The following is a 14106-nucleotide window of genomic DNA, read 5'->3' as shown; positions in this document are numbered from 1 at the left end:
GAGGTAGTTTAAATTAAAGTTTGATGGTTGAAATTGAGAATTTCTATGGTTGGTTTTGAGTTTTAGGTTTGAAATTTCAGAAATTTGGAATTTGGATCTTGGTGAGTGTTAGGTTGGATTTTTGGTGGAATTGTGCTGTTTAAACCATCCTAATGTTGTGATTATTAATTGGTTTTGAATTGGGAGCTTTGGGATGGCTTTAGGTGAGGTTTTAAGCTTGAAAATGGTGGGTTTTTCTGGGTTCGAAGGGTCGGGCCGCGGCATAGTTCTTGGAGGGCCGCGGCCCTTGAAGGCTAAGTTGTGCTGAGGATGGAGGGCGGGCCGCGGCATGGTCCTTGTAGGACCGCGGCCCTTACCTGTTTCTGGGCGTTTTTGTGGCCCTGTTTGGGGGCCATGTCGCGGCATGGTTGGGCCATGCCGGGGCGCTTAAGGAATTTTGGGATTTTGAGAATTTGGGCTTGTGAATTTAACCTAGGGTGCTCGGGGTTGAGTCTTTTACAATGTTTGGTGAATTTCAACGTTCCGAGTACTAGAACTTGGTTTAGAAACTCATTGGAGATTAATCTTATTGGTATCCATTATCTTGGTTGTGACTAGGTGTTAAGCTAGTGCTCGGGAAGTGGATCGTGCTCGGGGGTCGTCATTTTTTCTATTTAAAGCATTTGGAATTAAGGTAAGAAAACCGTAACACCCGAGAATAGGGCATGGCCCCATTGTGTGATTGTAGGGCATGGCCCCAGATTGTATTATGTGCAAATGTTTAAACCTTAAATGAATCATGATGTGTGTGAATGATTATTTCAAATGTACTATATGTGTGATTATGATGAAATGAACGGCAAGGGCCGAGTACGGCGTAGGCCGGGGCGGCCGTGGGCCGAAAGTAACACCTAGCACATGGGATGCTATAATCAGGGCGGGGCCCGGTGGATTCATGTGTTATGCTATAATCAGGGCGGGGCCCGGTGGATACATGTGTTTGCTTAGTCTAATGGTTGACTTGTTTATCTGTGGATTATCTGTTATGATAAAACTGTATACATTGCATATGTTATGTTCTGCATGGGTTTTCTTGCTGGGCTTCGGCTCACGGGTGCTCCGTGTTGCAGGTAGGGCAAAGACCGAGTCAACCAACCATGAGTACGGAGAGCGTGAAGCGACGCGTACATGTTTGGCCTGCCCGACTGCTTTGGTTGGGGGTTTATTTGAAAATGGCTGTAATAATCTATGATTTTATGATTTATCAACTGTAAACTTATTTCAAGATGTAAATAGTTTTCAAACCTTATTTTTGGGATCCCAAAGGTTTAATACTAGCAGTTTTAAATGAAACGACGCATTTTCTAAGATTACAGCCTTAAAGTTTAATTAGTCACACTTTTGTCTCAAAACCTCGGTTAGCGAGTGCTTTGCACACTGTTTTGTCTTAAAAATCACTTAGTAACGGCTCTAAGGAAGTAGGGCGTTACATAGGTGGTCGAAAAAAGCCACGGGGAGAGAATCTTGACTGGTTTTCAGGACCTGTACCTCTGCCAGAATTGAAAGGAGGTCGATACGAACCATTTCTTGATCCAAAAGTGAGATTGGCCGACATTTTGGTAGATAGATCTAGAATAGAGGTATGGTGTTCAAGTCGAGTTTCATGGGACATGAGAAGAGCTTGAACTTCTTCGAGTGATAAGGTATCACTTCGAGAAGTTATTCCAGAAACAACAGGGTCAAACTCCAGACCAAGACCATTAAGGAGATGAAGAATCATGTCAAGAACAGTGATCGAGTGTCCATCAATGGCTAAAGAATCACAGATAGATTTGATCTTATCAATATGGTCAGAGATGCTAAGGGTACCTTTGTGTAGATTCGAGAGCTGACTTTTGAGTTGGAGCAATCTTGCTTTGGACTGACTAGATAACTTCTGTTCAAGAGCTTTCCACACAGCATAAGAGCTATTGTAACTCGAAACAGTACCAAGAACACCTTCGGTCATGGACGATCGAAGCCATGAGAGAAGTAGTTGATCTTTACACCGCCATTGCAAAAACAGAGGGTTGTTGTCACCATTGACAAGCTTGGGAGGTGGAGAGATATCACTAAACAAGATCTCGTCCAGATCGTGATTGATGACAGTAGGGACAACTTGGGACTTCCAAGCAAGAAAATTAGCTCGATCGAGCTTGACAGTAAGAGATGAGGACAAAGAATTAGAGAAAGGATTCCATTGTTGAACAACAGGAACTTGTTGAGTGACTGGAGTAGCCTGAGGCAGAGGATCGGTGACCCCAACTGGAGACGAGTTATCGCCGGAAGAAGCCAAGGATGTGAGTCAGAGTGGCTCGGATACCATAAAGAAGATTACAGAGATAAGAAGTTTTGAGAGAAACCTCATAACAATGCTTGAAAAATTATTACATTATTCAAAGAGAAAATTTTATTTATATATCCAGCTTTTACAGAAATTAGAATTATGTTATAACAGAATTAGTTACAATCAGTACACAGAGCAAAAATAACAGAAAAGTAAGCCTAAACCAACTAATTTGAACTAACTATTTAGTTGGTTATCACTTTTGACAAATTTGATAAATAACATCTAATATATTACAAGAAAAGTAAGTTTGAAGAACATAAATTGATGGTGGTTTCAAGCAAAATCATTGTAAATAAAGTCTTTCTACAACATTTAATTACCAATGAAGAGCTATTATATATATATATATATTTATATATATAAACATTATTTTGAGAAAATGTTTTTCTAATTAGTTCTCCTAAGGTCTTGTCTGGATTTTGGGATTTTACCAAGGAAAAATGTTCCTTAGAGAGAAAAGAGGAAAGAAAAGATAAAATTTTATAACTTACTTTTATGAATATATTCAAAAATAAAAATGAAAAGAATTCTCAATTTTTAGTTTGAATCTAAACAAGAGAAACAAAACCATTTAGAACCCTAAAATTAAAGATTCAAACAAATGGTCAACTTATCCAGAAAAGCCACTATCCACGACAATTCTTGGAGAAAAAAATCCTAAATTTATCCATGTGAATTGTTTATTACATTTCTTTGTGGCTTCGTACAGTGCAGTGTACATATTAGGAACATATAAATTTATGCATATAATGGTTATTAGAATTTAAAGACTTAGTATATGATATGAAAGACTTTTCAAAACAATTTATTATGCCAATGACATGCCATCACACTCTCAATTTTCAAAACATGTAAGTAACATTGAGAACTCAGATCCTTAAACCCCAAAATTAAACAAATCAATCAAATTCTCTTTATTTTAAAAATACATAAATATCGCTGCCAATATATACAAAAGACAAAGAAGTTAAAGGGCAAAAAAGTAAGTAAAAATTCCTTCATACGACCATTAACTGTGAATAATTCAAAGCTGGATGTGGAGATAACGGCGAAAGAGGCGGAATATTGAAAACCCCCTTCCCGTCGGAGTCCCACACGGCCGTCCAATCAGACGGTGTCAACGGCATGTTCTTTAAATAACTAACGGCGTCATCAAACTCCGTTAACTTATCTTTCTTTACCACCGCTAACTCCTCATATTTGTTTTCTGCTTCTACTTCCTCCTGACGACGTCGTTTCTTATCGATTACGTCATTGTTCTTATACTTCCCGGCTTCCAGTGGAAAGTTTAGTATGGCTTTCGAGCCGCGAAGTTTGAATGCGGCTCGGTCTTAAGCTTTGGCTGCTTCGATGGCCGTGTCAAAGGTCCCCAGCCAAACCCGGGAGCCTTTACGGTTCGGGTCTCTGATCTCCGACGCGAACTTGCCCCACGGCCTTTGCCGGACACCTCGGTAGTGTCTCTTCTCTTCCTCGATCGATTTCTTCTGTACAGAGACTTGAGGTTTCGGAGCTCCGAATTCAATCCATTCGGTTTTCGCAGGAAGGGAAACCGTCAAAGATGGCTTCCGGTTAGATTGGCAGCTCGTTTGGCGGAGTGTAGGTTTGGATTCGAATTCATCCGAAAAGCTGTTCGATTGAGAGGTGGCAACTCTAAGATCGATAATTTCAGATTTTGATTCAAATTCAAACGAACTATTACTCGATTGAGAGGTTAGCGTTGGGGATTTGGGGGTTGTGAGATCAATAAGTTCGGGTTTCAATTCAAAATCGAAAAAATCGCTTTGATTTGAACTGAACTCGAAGATCTCGTTGGGAGTCAAGTAGTCTGCTACTTCAATCATGGAATCAGAGCTTGAGGTTTGGGAGCAGAGAGAATCAGATTGCGAGGTGGAGAAATCGGTATTTACTTCAAAACTCCATTCATTTTGGCCAAAAATTGAAAGCCCGATAGGAGAATGATCACCGAGCAGTTGCTTGATGTATTCAAGCTTTGATACATCGTTGATTGCTGCCATGTCCGAAACAAAAGTGTTCGCTTATTTGAGGTGAAATTGTGAACCTTGAAGAGTTCCTCTTTTGAAAGTTTGAGACAAATTTTCAGAGTGAGAGGCTTATGGAAGGTCTTGTGAGTAGAAGATGAGAGTTGAAATGTATTTATAGAAGAGGAATGCTTTTAAAATTCGCCTAGCGATGAAAGAAAAAAAGGGAAGACTTTCAATGCGAGTATTACAATGTCGTTAGTAAGACCAAGCATGGTAATATTTGAAGACGTTGGATCATCTTTGCCTTTGAAGACTTTAAGAGCAATCCTAGGGCTTCATTTCAAAGGTAAAACCACTTTTGTCGTGTTGTTGTTTTAAGTGTTGCGTCTCTATTATCATACGTAATGATGATTTCTATTCTATTAGAAAGGTACTCCTTTAATGTTTTTTCTTACTAGTAATGTTAATGACACGTGAAACCGAAATCTCCAACTAAATATTATATATAATGACAGAGTTTAGTATAATAGTGTCACACATCCTTCCTTGTATATAATATTTATGTGTATATATAATTAAAGTTTTGTATTTTCTAGCTTGTAAAGAGAAATATTAAATGGTAACTAAGTGTTGAACATTATAAGATAGGATGTGACATATTATTATTAGTGTGATAGTTGCATTAAGTAATTGAATTATATGTAACACCATAATGATAGCAATATTCTTGATCAAATCGTTACTGCGAATTTGATGAAACTTGTGGAGTGTTCATTTTAATTGTATGTTATAATAATATTGTTGATTGATATGAGTCAGTCATTCGGTTAAAATCGAGTGTATTTTTTTATGAGTGTTGCTATTTGGCACCTTAAGGTGTCCAACACCACATGAGATGACACCTCATGATTAGTTACATTACTACAATTTGGATATCTGTCATCGATCATGAGAGGTCGATTCCGCTTAAACCGACTTAACACAGTTCATAAGTCAGTTTGCACAGAACCGACCTCTCATGCATATAAATGACATGGTAGGTCGGTACTATGTGAACCGACTTATCATGTCACATTATTATTTATTTTACATTATTTGAATTTTAAAATATATTAATTTATTTAAACAATACATATAATTTATTTGAGTATAAAATAAGTATTAAAAATATACATTTACCAATATTACATAAATAAATTTTTTTGAAATATAAATAAATTAATAAATTATTTGTAATTAAAAATTTTAATTGAATTTTTATAAATAAGAAAAATATTTTAATTTAATAGTATTTATAATTTAAAATAAAAAACTTTACAAAATAATTTAGAGTATCTCTTTAATAATTTTTTAAATGACATGGTAGGTCGGTTCCTGCAAAACCAACCTGTCATGTTGTCATGGGAAGTCAGTTCTGTGTAGACCAACCTACCATGTCCTACTTTGATAACATGGTAGGTCAGTACTATGTGAACCGACTTATCATGTCACATTATTATTTATTTTACATTATTGAATTTACAAATATATTAATTTAGTTAAACAATACATATACATACATATTATTTATTTGGGTATGAAATAAGTGTAAAATAATATACATTTATCGATATTACATAAATAATTTTTTAAAATATAAATAAATGGATAAATTAATGAATTATTTGTAATTAAAAATTTTAATTGAATTTTTATAGATAAGAAAAATATTTTAATTTAATACTATTTATAATTTAAAATAAAAAAATTTACAAAATAATTTAGAGTATCTTTTTAATAATTTTTAAATGACATGGTAGATCAGTTGTGTGGGAAATGACTTTTCATGTGAGATGGTAGGTCGGTTGTGTGGGAACGGACCTACCATATCATTATAAACATATATTATTATAGATACTCTATTTTTTTTACATTATTGGAAGTTTAAAATATATTAATTTACTTAAACAATACATATATATATATATGTACGCCCTAAATATCCACGGGTTATTAGCGAGCTAGGAAATGACATAATTCTATCAGCCACGTGGATGACACCTACCCGGAGCTGCTGTTACAAGGCCCTACCTCTTTAGTTCGAGATAGCCAAGGGTTCAATGATTACTAAAGGATCGGATCAGCAGCATGGACACCACGAACTGAGACTACATCAAACTCGGGGTACGAGCTTGAGTTGACACCTCTGGTCCTTCATAAAGTCAACCATGCAATGTAAACGTGCATATATCAGACATCATGTGTCTACTCCATTCCTGAATTCTCGGACACGCAGCATAAACGTGCGTGTTCAGGCACCCCACGACTGGGTTGGGCCATGTGGCCCATTATCCCCCTTGCCTATTGATTAGACCACACTTCATTGTCAGGTTTTAGGAATTAATCATGAATGTCACAGAAGTGACATGATGGGTAAGAAGGTCACGGGATGACCTCCTTTGCCAACACCCAGGTGCCCTCTCCCTATAATATGGAGACCCTCAGAGTTGCAAAGGGTTGGCCTCTAATTTGTAAAGAAATACCCTGTAAAGAATATGTAACGCCCTGGATAGCCAAGACCGTTACACTATGTGTTTATAAAGTGTCAGACTTGCTAATCAAGTCATTTAACTAAAATCGTGTTGCAGAAGCTACAAAGGTATTAGGGTTAAAAGCGTTTTGGTCTCAAAAGCCACACTTTTCATTAAGAAACATTATCTGGTTACACGGGATCCCAAAAATACAAGTTTAAAGATTGTTTATAAAAGTTGTAAGACTCAGATACAATAACCAGCCATACTAAGGCAAAACAAGCAGTTAGGTAGTCCCTATCCTGGTCCACTCCTCGATCGTGGTGATCGAACAGCTGGCTATGTACATTACACCTCGGAGCTCTCCACCTCAGGCTTGGTCCAGCTTGCCCTTGCCTTTACCTGCACCACGTAGCACCCGTGAGCCAAGGCCCAGCAAGAAAACACAACAACAACAGAGCATAAGCATTTAGCACTCAAGTCAATATCCCACATTGCATCACATAGCCTCAGTCAAATAACCACTCAATATAGTCAAGTATTCCACATACTAAGCATATCAATTCATAACATGCACAGTTTATAACGATAACCAAGGCTAGCGCTCACAGGCTGCTCCCTCAGTTATCCCAGTGTTCATGGCTCCCAGTGGCCGAATCGCGCTCCGTGCGCTAATAGTAAGCACGACACTCTTAGGCCGCTTTTACATGTCCCATGGCGTAATACCAACATTGACACGATACAATTCTCGGGAGCACCTAGTCCCATCATAAACATATAACCGGGTGCAGTTTTCTTACCTTTCAATTCAATAGCTTTGATTCCTCGACACCTTGACCACGATCCCCCTAGAGCCCTAGCGCTCACCTAAACACAATCATGGCCAAAGTAATCATCAACCCTCAAGTTCAAAACCTAGTCCCGGGGCCAATCTCGAGCCCCCAGGAAGTCCTAGTTCCACCAAACAAGGTGGTGGAACCAAACCCCAAACCTTAGGTCAAAAACCCTTGCAAACAACCCAAAAATACCCTTCAGGAGGCAGGGTAGTGCTACAGCGCTCTTGGGAGGGCGCTACAGCGCTACAAACAGAAGCCAAAAACCCTTCAACAAAATGGCCTAGCGCTACAGCGCCCAAAGGCTAGCGCTGTAGCGCTAGTCACAGACAGCCCTGCACTGATTTTTCCTTTTTTGCGATTTCTTCGAACCAACCTCAACCAAACCTCTTCCAACTCTTACCCAAACTCAAAAACAACCTCATAAACACACTCCACTCATCCCAAGCACCCTAAACACCTAAAACCCAAACACATGCATCCACAAACTCAGATTTCACCATAATCACCTCCAAGCTCTAAAACCCAGTAAAAACCAGCTGAACATCAATGTTTAGAGTTTAGACCTTATACCTTTGATAGAATTTCGACCACAAGCTGCTTCTAGACTCCTTTGGATTGCTCCTCCTCAGCCTCAAGTCTGAATTCCCTAAGGTTCCACCCAATTTCAACTTAAGCACCACAACTCAAAAACCAGAAACTGAAACTAAAGAATTCTAAGTCTTACCTCAAGTGTTGATGAACCCTTGCTAAACCTCTGTCAATTCCTCAGTCTTAGGGTAGGATCCTTGATGCCTAGTTAATCCCAGCTCTCCTCTGAGCTTTACTCCAGAAATCCTCAAGAAACAAGTGAAGGAAGCACAAACCGACCTAGAGAATTCTCTCTGTTTTCTCTCCTTTCTTTTCCCTTCCTTTTCCTTCTTTTTCAAACTTCTGTAATATTCTACAAATCCCACTAACATAAAGCACCAGTAATACCCATCCTTAAAGCCAAATGACCATTATGCCCTCCCTATTAATTCTAATCCTTTAGTCCCCTTAAGGGCATTTTAGTCATTTTACCCAATTCTCGCTAATTCCTCGAGTGTCTCTAATATTTCCCGCTTAATTCCCGATACCTAATTAATCACCAGTAACATCCCTCAATATCAAAATAGACCCCAGTATATTCACTAAATTCCCATTTATACCCCTGAGCTCACTAGGATCGTCTCGAGTCACAGATCACAGATATATCCACATAATAATGTGGTCTCGACAATTATCACATATGTCAAAGCAGTTATGTCCATAATGGCCAAAATTACGGTTATGCCCTTCTAACCTAATCAGGGCCTATATGCATACTAACACACGTAGTCATGCATCTCAAATATTCAAGTAATCATATAACATGCTTTAAATCATAATCATGCATCTTAATCATGAAAACCACACATAGTCTCCGTTATGCCCTCCAAGCACACTAATCAAGGCCCTTAAGCCTTATTAGTGAATTTGGGTCGTTACAGAATATCAGAGATATATCAATAATATTGGCTGGTGGACTAGAAGGATTTTAACATTTGAACCACCTAAAAAACTATTCGAGTTATAATTTTCCTTTGAGATCATTCATCTATTACGGTTCATTATTTAGCACTAATCCCTCTCCTTATTCATATAATTATCTGTTGCCGAAGAACCGCGTCAACAGTTTGGTGCTTTCGTTGAGAGCTTTTAGATTGGTGCTATCGCAAATACCCAACCATGGTAGTCACTCACTCAAGACATGGTAACGAGGTGGACCAACGTGATGGGCATGAGGCCCAACATGCCGCCATGTCCGATGATTAGAACCCTGAGGTTCAGCAGCGGCCGGGCAAGCAGCCAATGGGCCAAGATGACACTGGAAGTTCGGCTCCCCGGCCGCCCAATCCGAACCCGGATTTCTACACGGCGATAGAAATGGAAAATGCACAGTTGAGGAGTCAGCTGGCAAAAGCTAACCAGCAGATTCAAGAGGTTTTGGCCCGACTACCCCCTCTTACAACCGACCCCAACGTCGAAAAAAGGCATGGCGAGACTCATACATCCTGCCGGGGTAACCGGTCCAGGCCCAGTCGGTCGGTCAGACCCCCAACATCAAATTCTACTCCCACGTCGCACCACCGAGAGACCACATTTGAGGAACTTCCTAGGGCTGAGCAGCAGTTCAGCCGATCGGTCCGGACCTCAACTCCCAGCTCACTTCCGCCCTCAAGCGCACCCAAGAGGGCTCGAGGAAGCTCACGAAGGAGATCCGGGGAGGGCTCGCGACGACAGCCCGCCCCGGCTAGCTGTCCCGCACCCCGCTCAAACCGCCGGGTGCAGATCGCAGAGGATTGTAGAGCGAAGCGGGCGCGACCTAACTTGATCCGCCCTGACGGGACTAGGATCGCATCCCCAGTCAGGCATCCTCCCTCACCAATAAGATACCCATCTCCTCCTCGGCCAGTCCAAGACATTCCGGCTCACGGGAGTAGCAGGAGAAATCCTCATTCTGCCGGACCTTCCAATCGTAGCCGGGCACCCAGGGAAGTCCCGGATCCTCACCCCCAGCGGCGGGCTCCGAGCTTTTCAAATGGAAGTTACTGGACCGGGAGTCATCAAAGTGGCATCTCTGGCGGAGACCTGCGCCATCGCTTGAGCTCGGCGCAAAGCCCTCAGGCCGCCCCGAGGGGCGACCTCCGAGATCGTCTAAACTCTCAAAGAGGAGACCTAGTTGGAAATGGCAGTCGTGCTCGCCAAGGGGAAGGCCTGTCTGAAGTACGTGACAACGGGAACGTCCCATATAACCTATCTCAAGATAGGAGGGAAAATAACCCGCCCAACACCTTCCATGGAACCGAAGCTGTTGAACAGCTCCGGAACAACCAATGGAGTCAGGACAAAACCCTTGAGCGTCTGGCTCAGATGGAGGAGCTGATGAGGAAGCTTTTATCAGAACAAGAAAAAGATGAGTACGACTCGGGGGACGAACTCGAGCTCTTCACCCTCAGCATAGCGGCTACGGCATATCCACCTGGTTTCCGTATGCCTCACTTGTCCAAGTTCAACGGAGACGGGGACCCGTCAGATCACCTGGGTATGTTCAACACCCTGATGATGGCCCACAACATTGGTCCCGAGCTGAGATGTTTAATATTTCCTTCCACCTTGACTGGGCCGGCCAGGCAATGGTTCAAACAGAGTAAAAAGCAATCAATCAGCTCGTGGAAAACCTTCTATGCTGACTTCAAGAGAGCATTCTGAGCTTCTCAGGCTGCCCGCGTCAAGGCCGACACCCTGGCGAACGTAAGGCAGCAGCCCGACGAGCCTTTGAAGGCTTACCTGAGCAGATTCGCAAACGTCGTTGCTCGAGCTAGAGACGCAAATGACAGCTCCAAGCTTATGGCCTTGAGGACTGGGATCCTCGTCGGAGGCGGACTCTGGGAGGAGATATAGAGAAAGGGGGTCATCACCGTGAACGAGTTCCTAAATAGGGCCCAGGGATGGATAAACCTGGAGGAGGCGCGAGCATCAGCCGCAGGGACCAGCCAGGCCCCTGAACAACCTGTTGGAGTGGGAACGGACGTCATGACAGTGACACAAACCGTTACACAGAATAACCAGTTTGGTGGAGGCAAGAGAAAATGGAGCAGTGAGGGCGGCCAGCACGGCCCAAAGAAGAACAATTCTGTAGAAAAATTTAAGTCGGTCTACGCGAGTTATACTGAGCTCACACACACTAGGGAGAACATTTTCCGAGCAAACTCTGCTCGCCTCCCCTGGAAGAAGCCAGAACCGTTGAGGCATCAGAAGGGTAAGCGAGACCCCTCCAAGTTTTGTCAGTTCCACAACAACACCGATGATTGTAGGGACCTGAAGGAAGAGATCGAAACTCTCATCAGAGCCGGACCCTTGGCTCAGTATGCGCGGAATAGAGTTCCCGTAGGCCATCCAGCTCCGGAAGTCCCGATAAGTCAGCCCGGGTCTCGGGTGGATCAGGACGTCCCTCCTCCCGTGATAGGAGGAGAGATCTCCACAATCTCCGGTGGCCCCCATCTGGCTGGCACGAGCAGAGGTTCCCAGAAGAGATACATCAACGAGCTTAAGGCTCATAATGGAGTGGAGTTCGTCCCTGAGCAGCATCTACCCAAACAGCAACGATTGGAGAGGCAACAAATCATATTCACCGAGGAAGATGTCAGCCACGTCCAGTTCCCTCATAATAGCCCTCTAGTCGTAGCCGTTCAGCTCGCTAACCGGAGGGTTAGGAGAGTACTGGTCGATAATGGGAGCTCGGTAAACCTACTATTCAGATCCACGCTGGAAAAGATGGGTTTATCTGTCACCGAGCTGAAAGCCACCTCCATGATGCTATACGGTTTCTCTGGAGAAGGGTCGGCGGCAATAGGAACGATCGAGCTGGTGATCACCTTGGGAGAGGGACCTCGGACAGTCTCGAAACTCCTCGAGTTTGTGGTCATCGATTGTCCCGCCGCGTACAATGCTAATTTGGGCCGACCTACATTGATAGCATTTGAAGCCATAACCTCCATCCGCCACCTGGCGCTGAAATTCCCCTCTTCCTTGGGGATATGCACGGTCCGAGGTGATCAGCCCCAAATTTCCTAATAAGGTTTAGGACCTTGATTAGGAGGCCGAGAGGGCCATAATTGATTTATTATAGTATTTAACGATTATATGCATGTTTACGTGGATTATATTATTACATGATGGTGAATGCATGCATATGGGCTCATATGGGCGTAATTGTATATTTTGGGTGCATGATTGTAATTTGGTAATTTGGCCACTATGGGCGTAATTGTATATTTTGGGTGCATGATTGTGATTAATTTATATAGCCACACTATAAGGTGGATTGGTTCGAGCTTTCGACATGAGACGATCATGAGATGTAAGTGTTCGGTCTAGTCATAACGGGTTTAAGCTCGGGGCTCGGGGTGATATTTATGGTCATGGCGTTACCAGGGATTTTAGGGTAACGGGATATGAATTGTTGGTGTTTGAGGATATTGAAATTACCGGGAATTGGGAAGCGTTAATTATGATTAACAGATTAAGCTAAAAGTTCCAACTTTACCCCTAGAGTAGCTTGGAAGACTTTAGATGACACAAGGGCAAATTGGTCATTTTGGGGGTGGATATATATGAGATTTAAGTGGCTGTAGAAGGTGGTGGAATAAACAGAGCAAAACAGGGGTTTGCTTCCTCTTCTCCCGTACATCATCTCCTTCACCTTTCCTTTGAGGGTTTTTGAGTTCTTGGTGGAGTTTCAAGCTAGGGAAACTTAAGGGCTGGATTGGAGACTTGATTTGGCTTGTGAGGGAGGTCCAAAACCGGTTCCAAGGTGAGCTTTAGCCACTGGTTCTTATGCATGCTCTGTTTTGATCATTAGTTTCAGCCTTAGAGTTTTGATGTGGGGAGTGTGAATCAAAGGGGGTTTTGGTGTTGGTTTGATTGGGGTTTGATGTGAGTGAGCTAAGGGAGTTATGTGGGGGTTTAATTACATGTTTGAGGGAGGTTTTATGAAGGTTTGAAGGGCTGGTTTGAGAGGAAATCGCACAGGGAAAATTCTGGTGTGTGTGGCCGACTTGGCTGGTTTGGGCTGGGCGCCGCGGCGCAGTAGGGGAGCGCCGCGGCCCTTGGTGTCTGTCAGGAGGGAGCCCTTCTGTCTGAAGGGCGCGCCGCGGCGCAGCAGGGGAGGGCCGCGGCCCTTAAGGCCATTTTGACCAAAAACATGTTTTTAAGATTGGGGATTCAAGCCATAGGCCTCGGGGTTGTACCTAGTACTCGATTAAGTGGGGATTGATGTTCCGGAGGCTAGATATTGATTTGGGAACTTATGTTGATCATTTTTATTGATGATACCTTATATTTGGTTATGACTAGGTGACCGCTAAAGGACTAAAAGTTGTTCGTTCTCAAGGGTCGTTCTTTTAATAGTTCTAGCTCGACTTTGAGGTAAGAAAACTGCACCCTGTGTATATGAGACATGCATGGTTATTATGATGCATGTTGGTTGATTAATGAGTACATCATGCGTGGTTATTATTGATGAATGTCGGTTGATTATTATGTATGACATGCATGGCTATTCTTGATGCATGTTGGTTGGTTATTAAACGTGACATGCATGGCTGTTATTGATGCATGTTAGATTGTTGGATTTATTGCATATGATGCATGAGAAACATGTGTTTGGGACATGCTTTATATACTGAGTATGATACTGTTCAGAGCTTGAGCCTCTGTGTTTATGCATGGCCCTAATAGCACTACTACCTGTTTGGTAAGCATGCTAAATGCCTCGTTTATGGATGTGGAACATGTGATATGTGATTGGTGGCATGTCTTGCTAGTGAAAGACACTGACTAGTCAGGGA

The 14106-nt window shown here is 42.3% G+C and overlaps 1 pseudogene; it reads right to left on the bottom strand.

Annotated features, from left to right (window-relative positions):
• Positions 1 to 3258: 3258 nt before the first annotated feature.
• LOC133778100 (ethylene-responsive transcription factor 5-like) lies at positions 3259 to 4503 on the bottom strand (annotated as a pseudogene).
• Between the last annotated feature and the right edge of the window lie 9603 nt (positions 4504 to 14106).

The sequence above is a fragment of the Humulus lupulus genome, chromosome 5, assembly GCF_963169125.1.
Source record: "Humulus lupulus chromosome 5, drHumLupu1.1, whole genome shotgun sequence".
Taxonomy (NCBI): domain Eukaryota; kingdom Viridiplantae; phylum Streptophyta; class Magnoliopsida; order Rosales; family Cannabaceae; genus Humulus; species Humulus lupulus.
This window is presented reverse-complemented; position numbering and strand designations above follow the sequence as displayed.